The following is a 13,117-nucleotide window of genomic DNA, read 5'->3' as shown; positions in this document are numbered from 1 at the left end:
GAACTCAAAGTAGAATTCTCTCATTTTTCATGTTCCACCGACCCAAAGGATGACATAATTACATTAAAATTAAAATTAAAAGGCAGAGAATCTAAGAGGTATAACGTTTAATGCTAATGGAAGTCTAATGCTTCCTATTATACTCTTCATGTTGTATCAGTAGCTCTAAAGTGCATTTACTTTTCAAAAAGTTCTTATAGTTGTAACGTTCTCTTGTGCAGTGGAACTGCACATTCAGGGTCAACTTATAGTAGCAGAATAAAAGATGATGGTGAAATCTATTTTTTCTTAACTTTCAGCAAAGACACAACAGGACAGACCGGGCAAAATCACAAAGTCATGGTCCAGCAACATCCCCTCTCACATAGCAGACTGTGCTTCATTGTAAATGAACAACTAAATATAAAACTGACAACCGGCTACAAGTGAATAAGCTGTGTTATTGAAGTGCACACTTTACTGAAGTCTATTATTTCTGAAAGGATAACTTGACTTAATTTGAGCCACTGGGAACAGGAGGTTTTCAGGCCCAGGGCATGGAGAGACACAGGGGGAACCACGTCGGAATGGGTACCAGGACCAAAGACCGGTTGTATAGGCAACACAACCAGTCTGAGCAGAGGTAGAGCAGAGGTAGAGCAAAGAAATCAAGGGAGGGCACTGGTAGGAGGTAGCAAAGAAGATAAAAAGAAAGCATGACTGAACAAGAAGCTGCCAGGCAAGAGTCAATCAAGAGTCAATCAAGGCAAGGATAAAGACTATGAATAAATGAGTCATTATCTCCCTTAAAAAAATGAAATATCCTATAATGTATGTGTAACAATTTAGTCAACATAAGCTACCTGTAATAGTCATGGCGCTGCTCATTCATTTCTATGGAAGCTGCTCAGGGCACCTAAAGCCAAAAAAGTTTACATAACCTGTACCTGCATAGACGCTAACTTCCTGTCTAGCCCTTGCTAACTTGAATGGGAATAAAAGGATTTGATTATTATTATTGTTGTTATTATTAAATTGGCTTCCTTTACTTGACAAAGACTGTAGCAATCGCAACAAAATAATAATTTCATATGATTTCCACGTCTAATTTGACATGAAGACGAAGAGCCTCTTTGTTATTTCCCAGCTTTGTAAGCACTCTGCATTGACATGAAGGCAGTGATACTTTAAACATTCTGGCTAGTCACAAAACATACTAGCCAGAAAGAAGGGTTTTAATTACAGAGGTTTTAGTTACACATGAGTGTTGTGGAGAAATTGCTGAAGTCAAAGGTCAATGGTGAGGTCAGGAGTTCAGAAAGTGTTCAGGAGCCTCTGATGTCTTATGCTGTATTATTTATTGACACTTGGTCAAGGAGAATTAGAGACACTCTCAAAGTACATCAGAAGTGCCTGAGTCGGTCTCACATTCTGCCCAACTCATCCTGGTGGATCGACTTTAAACCCCAAGATAACACCACAAATACTACACGCCCAGAATTAGTCAAAGAGAATGTCTTTACCCATGGAGGTGTTATTGTCAGCATATTCTAGTCTGGAGACACAGATGTCTGTTTACACAGATTGGAACGTCAACAGCAAGCTATCTATTATGTCTATGAAGGCAGCAATAGGTCTCTTTGACCCTGGCCACCACAGTGTTGAGATAGACCTACTGGCACCTACTGTTCTCAACCAAAGCCAAACAACTAATACTGCAGAGGACCTCAAGGCCCACACATGACCTCGTGTAACCTAAGGATAGAACATTCCATAACAATAAGTAGCAGATCATTTGTTTGTACAGTGGGAGCAGCAGGGAGAAAAGATGTGAGTTTAACAGATAATTTCTAAAATCTTCTGTCAACACAAGGGAGCTTTTAATTATTTGTGTAAACAAGGGAATCCCATCCACTTACATCCACACTGCACCGCCTCCTGGGTTTAAGAAAAGTTAGCTTGAGTTTCAGTTGACCTAGGAGCAGATACGTTATATTTTCACTTGACTTGTGTTCAAATAGTCCAGCTCCTTTTTTTCTCTCTTTTGTCCAGACATCATAACATCTTCAAGCATTTATACTGACATAAAAACACTGTCTAGATGGATGTCATGGTGCCATTCTCTCCCACAATTCAGAGCCAGGAAATTCTGTGAGTGAGACATCATGCTAACCCTGAGAGAAATCATTTATTGATATACGTCAAACCAAGAGAGGGAAGACGGTATGTGGGCTAAGCTACGAGACCGACTGAAAAGACAAAAGGAATCCTTGATGAAGTTCCTTTGAAGTGCCTTTTTCCAGAAGTCCTTGGAAATACATATTGATGAAGTCCAAATTGTCTGGCCTGGAGGGAAAAGGCAGTCCACCGCTTTGCATCACGCTATAAATATTCACTCGAGAAGAGGGCACGGCTCATTTCAATGCGTGAACAGAATGATTACATTGAAATGATTGGCTCAGAAAAGGGATAATTAAAGATGAAGGCAGGGACCAGTTCCATCAGGAGAGATCGTTTCCTTTAACAGCAGATGCCGCTCTCATCACTCTGGATAATGTTTGTTTCAGAGCTCAGGTTCACAGTTCTGGCCATCAATGCATTATTAATGTGAACACCTAAAGGCAGACGTTCTCCAAGTGTCCTAAACAAAGTCAAAATCAACACTGAATGGAGGAAGCAATATGTCATCATACTGCACGCAGTAGAGTATCAACAGAACAGCAAATGAATTAGTATTTAGTAAATGTCTGTCCCTGTGGTCAAATGATTACCTTGCTCATCTCAGGTGAAGACTCTGAAGGTAAATGGACTGTATTTATATAGCACCTTTCTAGCGCTTTAAAGTACATATTTCATTCACCCATTCACACACATTCATTCACTGATGACATTGGCTGCCATGTAAGGTGCCAACTGCTCATCAGTTTGAGGAGCTAACCATTCACACACATTCATACACTGATGCCATTGGCAGTATCTTGCCCAAGGACACTTTGACATGCAGACTGGAGGGGATCGAACCGCCGATCTTCTGATTACGAGCTACAGGAGGTGAAGGTGTGATGACCTTTTCTCATCGGCCTGGTGTCCAGTGAGAGTTAGATTCCAATAGCTTTTTATTAAACCATGATCATGATCTACTTCTTAGATCTCATTCATTCAAATCTAATTAGGTTTTAAACTCTGCAACTTACAAATAACTATTGTCAAAATAAAGATTGTCTCTAACTATCAAAGCATCAAAGATCTGTGTGGAGGGGGCTTGGTGCATCAGCTGCAGGAGAGAGGTGTGGAGAGGGCTCAGGAGAGCAGCACCAGGTGAGAGTGATTGACACAGCGGTATCCTGTTAAGCTAATCACTCTCTCCATATAACAGAGTAGCGCGCTCGACCTGGGAGAGAGGAGACACATGAGACAAGCAGAAGCGCTCACGGCTGTCGGCAGCATTAAGGATATGCCTGCGAGGCGACACCGTCGAGTTGTATTGTATTGTGAACCAAAATAAAACAATTAAAACGTCATCGCCGTTTCAGTCTATATCTGTTGAAGAACCCACAGTAGCATCAGACCACGCCACAATCTGTAATTGACATTTGTTAGCAAAGAAAGGAGGAACACTAAAAGCCTAATCACTATTCATAACTTGTAACTAAATCTGAGGATGATACTGTATGAATAGTGTTAGTTAATAGGTTTTATGAGCCCATGCATGTGGGCCGGTGGTGCTGTCCTGGATACATGAATGGGTGCAACAGTTTACACGCACTTGCCTATCATAAACAATTGACAGTTGTTATGTGGTTAATTTTCTATAGTTGAATTTCAAACTTGCGTGGAAATAGTATTACAGCACTGTAGCCTCAGGAAATGCTGATCAGCATCACTGTATTAACCGACCACACAAAGCATGAAGCAGCACAGTAACAAATGCAAACACTTATTTATTATGTTATACCTCAGTGGTCAGTGTACAGCTTTGGCAGTGTTCTTGGTGCTAAAGACGTCCCACCAGTCATTTAAATAAAAGTTGAGACACACACACAAAAAAGAAACAAACATTTGAGCTTGCTGTCTCAGCTCAGTATTATTCTTTAATCCAGTGTTTAAATAGTGGGAGATTACCATGAATGTTCTGAAATTATGAAAGAAAAACAGAACACAAAACTACTGCAGCTCACACTGCTTGTACCACTTAAAGCTACTACTATAGGGGGCTGCAGCCCCGACAGCCCACCACTTCTTGTGCTAATGCATGAGTCACCTTGCCAGAAACAAAAAACATCTCTGCCATCCTAAAAGTAAGTAAGTAAACCCTTAAGACACTTTTTTCAGCTGAAAATCAGTGAATACGGTTATTTAGTCGTGTCACTGATTGAAAGGTCTATTCTACATATTGTAAGATAAATATTCATAGCAACCTTCCTCTATTGGTTGAAAACCGGTTATTGCAACTGATTTCACTATCGGCTGATCTGCGGGCAGGTGACATATAAGCTGCCAGCTTTCGGCACCAACCAATCCCAACCAACAATCAATAAACTATGTCCGCAGCTCATACCACATGCTGCAAGTACATTTCACAGTAGGACACAGATTGGTGTGAACCACTGTGGTTTGGACAGGGTTCAAGAAAATGGAGCTTAGGGTGTCCACTCGTGAAAGAACTGAGATAAAAACACCAATTTCTTTAAGGACTAATGTCATTCCCATCAGCTGGACTTTGTTAGTATGTTAACACATTAGCTCAACGCACCATTGTGTTAAGATTCGAAGAAAGCTTGACTGAAAACTCTGTCTTGTTAAGACAAATGACTACTATTGTACTCCCCACTATCTAACTAAAGGCATCTCAAGATAAAAGAAGACATCTCTCATGGATGGCTTGCCACACCGGCTGAACAGTCTTTTAGGATAATACCGCTGATATCAAAATAAATGTATCTTTGCACATTGGAATAATGTGTAACCTAACATCTTTTCTTAGCTTTGTACTCCAAATACTGGAGGTGTAGATGCAGAACTATTAAGTCAAGAATCCTAAAATGTTCATATGATATGGATTAACATCTCCTGAAATTGATGTGAAGATTGATTGACGTTGAACAATCACTGGCTGAGTGCCGAAATTAACTTGCAGAGAGCACATTAACCAAATGAGATGCAAAGTTTAATTTCGACCAGTAAACGCCATGGTCAGTGTTTGCTAAAGTAAAGAAGTGCTATCCAAATGTCTTGTACACTGGTCTTTGTTAATACAAGAAGCGAAGAGTTGAAAAACAAAGTTCCTCTGAACATTTGTTAGCGTCCCAACTTAACAAATCAAGGTATTTTGCCAACTGGAAACCGGTTCCAACATTCCAACATGGAGCTGGCTATTGGAACCAAACCCATTTCCGTTTGTTTGTTCAGAGAAAAAGCCCTAATTAATCCCATTGTTCACTACCTGCTCAGCCACAAACAGCAGACGGGCACAGTTAGAAACACGCTGGTGAACATAGTGGAGAGCCGGATGTTATTCTGAGGAGCTGGTGGAGACCAAAACAGAGCAAAATTGGAGTCTTGGAATATTGGACACAACTCCAAATGAATGCTGCTTTTAAAGAGCAACTCTTTTCAAACATGTTCACCAACTCATTCAACAAAGGCAAAGGGTAGAGGTAAGATGTTTTCAGCATTTCTTCTATCCCTAAGTGGCCAAAAATCAATTAACAGCTTTAAATTACAACTGCAGAAAACAGAAATCTTTAGTGAATTCCCATGGCACAGTTTGTATCTCAAGTGCTTCAGAATTCTATCCCATTTCAGTGGTCACTTACCTTCACCACATAGTTCCAAGTGCCGTGCATCTCGGCTGAGAGCTTCAAGCCTTCTGAGACATCAAAGACATACTAAAGTCTTTATTGGGCCAATTTTACCTACAGTCATGCAATCCATTTTGAATGCAGCCATTTATTAGCTCATTTGCCGTCCTCTTCAAAATGATCATACATACTGAACAGAGATGGGAATAGCAGCACAGCTTTCAGTGGAAAGTAATTTCATCAATCCCTGTGGCGCCTCTTGATCTAAATCACAAGCAAATGTCACATTTTGAAACATCTAAGAGGCATCCGGTGAAACATCCTGCCTACACAACATGGAATCTTGTGGGACACAGTCGCAACAAGCATGAGTGACAACTATGATAATGCTAGCGGCTCCTGTTGCGATTCCGCATGCTTTCTGGTGTTTTAACATCTGTGATGGGATGCAGCGTCTTGAGTTGCCCACCATGATTTTTCCTCGTCTGAGTTTCATTAAGAAGGGGCAGAAGTGACACACAAGAAAATCAGCATGGTTATCCTTAAGACGTGATTTATGTCAGTCGTTAGGAAGAAGTAGTTCTTGTTTTTGACGAATTATAATGTTCCACTCTTTTTACAAAGCAAGTATACAGCATGTCCATCCGCACAGACAATGGTGGGTTAATGGTTACTGAGAGTCACTGTCTCTTCTCTTGAATTGGTGCAAAATTTACAGAATCAATCAAAATCCAGAGATCGTGTAAGTTAGCTCGGAAAAAAAAAAAAAAAACTAATAAAAAAAGTGCAGCTCAATCAGATATTACTGATATCATTTTGACTTATTCCTATAACACTAACTGGAACAGTCAGCTTTTGTTTTGATTTAATGGTATTATAATGATGTTTCTGCATGAGAAATGCTATTGGGTTTGATGTACTATAATAATAATCCTGAATTAAGTTCATTTATTTATACAGAGCCCGTTATCAAAGGCAAGTCCCAAAGGACTTAGCAGGGACATCTTTCTCATGTCATATTCTGTGTGAGCTTGAAATAAGAACAGACACAAGAGAACTGTTTCTCAGCGCTCCATAATAAGCCATGCTATTGCTTCTGTTTGGAGTGGGGTTAACAGGTAATGATGGCCATGGAAATACTCTTTCAGATGCAAATTGTGTAAGCTTGGGGAGCTAGGTGAACCCCAGTAAGGGACTGGTTTTGCATGACAGAGGCCCGCTGTACTGTATCGTTAACAAAAGTTTCATTTTACATCTTTCCCCTGGTTCCATCCAGTGGATGCAGCTTAGACATCAACTGCTAGTTTGTGAGAGCAGGACAACACGGCTGGAGATACAAACATCTACATATGCAAGATAAAGTGGAACACAGGTGGGTGAATCAAATAAAACCTGACTAAAGCAAAGTGTCAAAGTACCTGTCAATCAAGGGACACTAATTCCTGGTCAACCCCAGCCTAGCTTCGCTTACAGTTAGCTTGTTGTTTCTTGCCTTGCATCGCTCTTGGCTCATAGGAATCAATCATTAGTTACACCTTTGCTTTGTACTGTTACAATTTGTTTTTGGCTAATGTCAACACTGTTTGCCTTAATACATAACCTTGGTAGCCAAACAGTTTGGCCCTAAAATGGTCCAAATCCATCAGGTCTGAAGAAATAACCCGGTCCAAGTACGGGTGCCAAACTCTTGCCAGATCAGGTTTGAATGATGTCCCACAATCAGTGGTACATTGACCCAGATTTGGCAGCTGAATCTGAACTAGTGTTGCCAGCATAGTACCATAATCACTCTGACAAAAGTGGAAGAACCGGCCTATACCAATCTGGGTCTGGCTGCTTGAAACATAACCACCATTGTGCCGCAATCATCTCAACAAAAACGGCATACTTGTATTGGTCTGAGTCTTTCACCTGGCCAAAAGACAAACAACACCCTGAAAAAGTTAATGACTGACCCAGTATTTTGCTTGAATTTGGAAATGTTTAATTAATACAAAACCACAAGAAGGGTCCTTCTTCTCTATACATTTACTTAATGTAAAACAGTTTTATTTTCAGTCAAACACAGAAAGCCTTCTTGTTATGATTTGCTTGATATGAAAAATGAACACAAATTCTTCATTTTATTGAATAAAGAGAATTATTGCCAAGTGCACAATGTACAGCGTATGCATTATTCATTAAAGTTCCCCTCCAGACATATTTTAGGATATGTGTATACACTCTGCTTTGAATAATTTGTAATCATTTTCCCACAAAAAAATTAGCTCGTTAAAATTCTTGAAATCACATCTACTCCTTCTCCCTCATTGAAAAATCCCATTACTCCACGTCCACTCCATAACATCCATTCACATGGTATGTTTTTACTTAAATATGACACAATGAATATCTGTGATGAAAATGGAATTAAACAAACTAACAAGCAACTCTTATATAACATACATACTGTGCATGAACTAACATAGCAAACCTGTGTGATCCTCCAGTGTATCATAGAAGAAGACTTAGAGAAGGAAGGCAGACAGGCAGACATGAAATGTCACATGGAGTGAAAATATAATTTCTACATTTGTAAATTATATTTTGAATGAGTTGTTGAAAATATCAAAAGCATATCATTCGTAGTGCATAAAAGCTGCTTGTATCAATTTGCTAGGTTCCTCCCATATACTGTTGCTGCTAAATCTAGAATTGTTAACTAAACAGTGATATTACGTTTAAGAAATGAACTAGACAAATCGAACAAATTGCATGACATGTTGTCTGGCTCTGTTCATTGTTACAAGAAGAATATGTGTTATAGCAAATGTTCAGCCACAGTATGGCTACTCGCCGCCTACCTACACATCAAACATGGAGCCATATTTAATGCAGGGAAAGTCCTCCACAGGATGATTTCATAAGAAGAGAAAATGTCTCCAAGGTCAAAGTCAACATAGTATCTTCACCGGCACTTCACTGTTACATCTTGTATCAGACCCTGCATGGCATCCTGGATCACACTGACCTGCAGCATAACACGTCTCCATTCTGGTGGCTTGCTGCATCATGTACTGCATCAGTGTATACAATTTAATTTAGGTATTCTCGGGGGAGTTGGGCAGATTTAATAAAGGTAAATGTTGTTGCTCAGTCAGCCAAAGAATAGCGCTCAGATCCCTCGTCACATTTACAGGAGCAAAACAGACACTAACCCAATCAGAGCACCCTTGACCGTTTCATTTTCCACATAGCTCCTGTGTGAGTCCATGCGTGGGGGTGTGTGTGTATCTACATACCGCTGCGCCTATGTGTGAACGCGTGGTTCCACAGCACTCTTTTCTTGATTAATATGCAAAGCACAAGTAGCAGAAACAAACTCCTGCTTTTCCCTGCCTCTATCAAGCCCCCACCCCCACTCTAAGCACTTATCGCATTTAACATTGAATAACCATTCAAATAACGTCTGTTGAGGAATCATCCTGCATAAAGCACCATCTGTGCCACGTTGCCTGTCTTTTCCCTGCCGATGTAAACAGAGGAACCCTAGATCACAGGCAAAATAACACACCAAGAACCTACATCCGCAAAAACGGGTCAGCTGTAATCAGTAATCAATTCTACCTCAGAGGAACCAAAGCTATGCCATAGGGGAAATATTTGCTGAATAATTTGCAAACATCAGCGAGGGGGGAAGAGTCTGCATGGCAGCTGATTGGAGAGGTGACATTACTGATAATAACAGCGCTGGTTAATGGAGCTTGGGCTATATGTGATAGTTCACACCTCATTCTTTTTTTACTGTACCAGGAAAAGAGTGAGGGCCCAGTGTCGTAAAAAAAAAAAAAAAGCACCAGGATTCACAGGAACATCTTTAACCTATCTTCTCGGCTATCAAATTAGCACTTTGCCTTCCTCATCCTCTACCATTTAAATACGGCGATATTTAAATGTATTTAAATGAGGAGGAAAAGGCCGATGCAGGGTGGGACTCTGGCAAAGTAATCAGCAGATCCATGATAATGAGATATTAGAGGTGCAGCTCTCATGTCTCTGGCAGTGTGTGAACCCGGGCTCCTGCTCAAACCCCCACGCTCTGCTGAGCTATGATTAGCACCAGTGAGTCGTACCACCAGCACATTTATTGATTAGAAGTGTAATGCGGATGGAATACAGGCCTTTTCATGTTTTAGAAAGCAGCTGGAAGAAAAGCAAGGAAACCGCACAGAACCTACACAGTCATCAACAATGCATGGTGTTGCCTTTGTAGCACTGGTTTCAATGACAGGGACTTGATATATAGTATCATGGTTCCACATATAAAGCTTTCATGAGGCCAATATGTGATGTGTGTAGATATTTAATGATTGGGATGAATAATTTAGGAGCTCCATCATGTTATAACCCTCTGGGCAGCAGGTAAGGGAAGTTCATTGTAGATTTGAGGTGAACAGGGTCAGTCACAATTGATTTATCAAATAAAGTACGAGTAAATTGACAAAGAATTCTGAGGTATGTGATGCTGGATAGATTCATAACCCATCGGATCCTTTTTGTGGAGGATCAATCTTCAGTTTCTAAAGACATTTCAGCTACCACAACTAGTTTCATATGGGAGTCATGGATTAGATTTAGAGTTAACGCTCACTTTTTAAAGGGAGCATCTGCATAAAATAAAGAATTATTCAGAAGGGATTCATTGCAATGTGTGTAAGAGAAGAAGCCAATACACGACTATGATCATCATCTGCATACAGGAGTTTAATCTGAAGCCCCATAGAGCAGAGTAATGTATAGTATATGAGGGTAGATCTAATATGTACTATATTATTGCTTTTCTATTTGTAGGAGGGTTGTCTGCTCCAAATTTTGGGGTGTTTTGCAACTCTATCACATATGGCAACCATGTTACACAGATCCCCTTTCCCTATAAAGAGAGGACTAAAGCAGCCGATACTCATGTGGGAGGCTGTGCAGATACTAGCTCCTATTCTCCACCACCATTTTTCCACTCATATACAGAGATTGTACTGCAGAATCCATATCCAAAAATACATAAATATGTATTTATGGAAATATGGATGTCTGTGAAGATTCTCAGTCATCGAAGTCATAGTATCTATTGATCTTGCTTAGTTCCTTGAAGGAAACAAAGCAAAAACATCTTTCAGAAACTAAGCCCCCTAAGTCCAGTTGCTGATAAACTTCTTGGTTGAACTTGGATATGTATTGGATGTTAAAAAGTTGAACACTGAACACAGTGGTTTCATCCATTCTCAACATTCTACCTGGCAGTAGGACTGGAATGATACTATTTTGTGCCGTACATGAATCTGTGTAATCATAATCAGTAAAGGGTGAAAATTTCAACTTTTAACTGAAAAGTTGGAGAGAAAAGATACACTGTTGTTTTCTGCTTTCCTGGTTATATATATATAAAAAAGTGAAAGGCCTCGATGGCCAGTTTTAATGTTCATGTTGAAATGCAGATTTTGAAGGTAACACTAGAAAAAGGTCCAGGTAGTGTGAATTCATGAACAGATGGCACATTTTGTTAAATATTTAAATTAAGAAAAAATATCAGGTAAAAGCATGATTCATCTCTGTAGGAAGGCTTGTGAAATTTAAATGCACGAGACGGCTGCTTGAATTCAAATGAGGAGATTTGAGAGCTCAGTGACTGATGGGAAAACATTTGAAGAGTCTAAAGAGAGACTTTGAGAGACTCAGTAAGTTTGATGTCGAACAAGTTCTGGGGACCGATGACCCTTCCACCAGTGCTGTTAAATAAATCAGGTCTTAAACATTTCACGACCAGAATAAGAAACATGGGCTCTGGCCTTGGACACAGGCTAGTTCACATTGAAGGGAAGCAATGAATGTTTGATATCAACTGTTTGTCGATAATGTTGTAGCCTGGAAAGAAAATCAGTAGATATCAACTTTGTGTTCTTGAGGTTGAGGATGTTGAGGTTTTTGAGGTTGACCTTTACTTGGGACTACAAGTTCTCTGCCTTGGTTGCATTTATTTTGACAACATGTAAACCCTCTAGTGTTACAGAAGTACTCCTGACCTTATGCTGCTGCCCATTTCCATTTGATGAGCTTAGTTTACTTTGTTTGTCAGTCATACCTTATTAGGGGCGTGCAGTTTGCTCCCCAAAGTATCAATTTTACTACTACTATTAAATTCAGAAGTAGAATAGTAATTAAATATGACATATTTTGCTCTATTTGATAGAACATCAGCTGTTTAACATAAAAGGTATCAATAATTGCACTGATGTTGTTGATCCTGGTCCTAGTATTACTTAGTATTTGGATAAAACACATATTTCTTGGTTTTGTGCACTCCTTATGCATACAGTTATGCAAGTGCATTATTGATCCCACACCGAGGAAATTCCCTCGTTACAGCAGCTCACAGTACACAAGGTGGATAAAAAATACTAATGAATAACAATAAATAAGAAAAAAATCCATATATACTAGAAATAGAAACATTAAAATAAGAGTTACATACACTATATACACCTTATGCATGGATATTCATGATATATCATTTCACAGAAATAACTGCATAGGTTATTAAATGAACGCATGTCTTGCATTACACCGAAGAGTGTATATATTCATTAAAAGGAAATGCTGGCACAAAAGATGGGTGAGACTGTATAAAGAATGAAACAGGAGATAAATGCACAGTGTAAATAAATAAATAAATAAATAAATAAATAAATATAACTGTACACACACACACACACACACACACAAATGCAAATGATTAAACAAGTGTTACTAAGGCAGCTGATTGTTGATTTGTTGGTTTGGAAGCAGGTCCACAGCAGTGCAGTTTTTAAGGCTAATATGTAATATTTAACATAAGTTTGACTACTCAGTCATAAACCTGTCATCTTTCAACTCAGACAACCCCTGTCATGATATAATATTATTATGAACACACAGAAAAAACACAAATACAGACACATTCAGAGATCCCTGTGCTGTGTGGGTGCTGCCACATAAATAGTTGTCCATTTGTTTGGTATGTCAGACTGCTGCACATAAGGCGGGTCAGATATTTGCTTAAAAGTAGGCTAGACTTGATCAAAACACAACACATTCACACTTCTTCTGTAGACAGGAAGTTAAAAGCCAAATTAATGGAGTGAGAGAAACTCCTTGTTGCTGAAACCCAAAAGGTCAATACTAAATCACTGGGCGGCCCCTTTTAAATCTCCGTGCCGTGAATAGGGTTCCATATATCACCAAGGGAAAGGCAAACAGTGATCAGGTCCTTCCCTGCTTCTATTGTATTCACAAGCAGCTGTCTGCCATACGGGAATTCCTGGATC

Source organism: Larimichthys crocea, chromosome XI (assembly GCF_000972845.2).
Source record: "Larimichthys crocea isolate SSNF chromosome XI, L_crocea_2.0, whole genome shotgun sequence".
Taxonomy (NCBI): Eukaryota; Metazoa; Chordata; class Actinopteri; family Sciaenidae; genus Larimichthys; species Larimichthys crocea.
The sequence above is the reverse complement of the archived record's forward strand: the minus strand, read 5'-3'. Positions refer to the sequence as shown.